The sequence below is a fragment of the Microtus ochrogaster genome, unplaced genomic scaffold (genome assembly GCF_000317375.1).
Source record: "Microtus ochrogaster isolate Prairie Vole_2 unplaced genomic scaffold, MicOch1.0 UNK108, whole genome shotgun sequence".
Lineage (NCBI taxonomy): Eukaryota > Metazoa > Chordata > Mammalia > Rodentia > Cricetidae > Microtus > Microtus ochrogaster.
This window is the reverse complement of record NW_004949206.1, coordinates 836,333-836,914: the sequence shown is the minus strand read 5'-3', so window position 1 is coordinate 836,914 and position 582 is coordinate 836,333. Positions and strand designations below refer to the sequence as shown.

General features: G+C 51.9%; 1 protein-coding gene across 2 annotated transcripts in view; it reads left to right on the top strand.

Moving 5' to 3' along the window:
* The window catches only part of LOC101997925 (vomeronasal type-2 receptor 116-like), a 51,461-nt gene that overhangs the window by 49,976 nt on the left and 903 nt on the right, over positions 1 to 582 (top strand). The window lies entirely within an intron of this gene.

Below are 582 nucleotides of genomic sequence, written 5' to 3'. Positions count from 1 at the left end.
GAGGCCCGTTGTGCCTGTCTTCAGGATGTGTGAACCTGGTGAGTGATCACCTCTTTGGGTTTCTAGGGGTACCCCACACTCCAAGAATGCCTCCAATATTGACTTTGAGCTGTTCCCACCGTGACTATTGACAGCTCCCAACTACCACACATAGCTACCTCAGTTTCCCCACCTTGTACTTAGGTATAGAAGGCAACCTTCTTCCCAGCTCCACCTAGACTGTCTCCGTGTGAGTAGGCAGTGGCATGTTAGAGCCTGGCTGTGCCACAGAAGGGCTGTGTGTGAGTTATGTTGTCTTTCTGCTCTGTATCTAGCTTCACCACGAGGTGGGAACTTCTCTACACATGGCCTGACAGTTGGCAGAACCTGAGAGACAGGACGCGGTGAATGAGTACACTGGGATGTCATCTTGTCGTATGTCCTGTAGGTTCCAATTTGTCCTTCTGGATCCAAGTTTTAAGGCTCCATTTCCTGAGCCTCAGTTTCAATCGGGGATCCTATTGCTGGGAACCTGGAGGGATGCTGCTCAGGGTGAAGCTTGGCATGGGGCCTGGCACACAAGGGCACTGTTCCCTTCGTTGC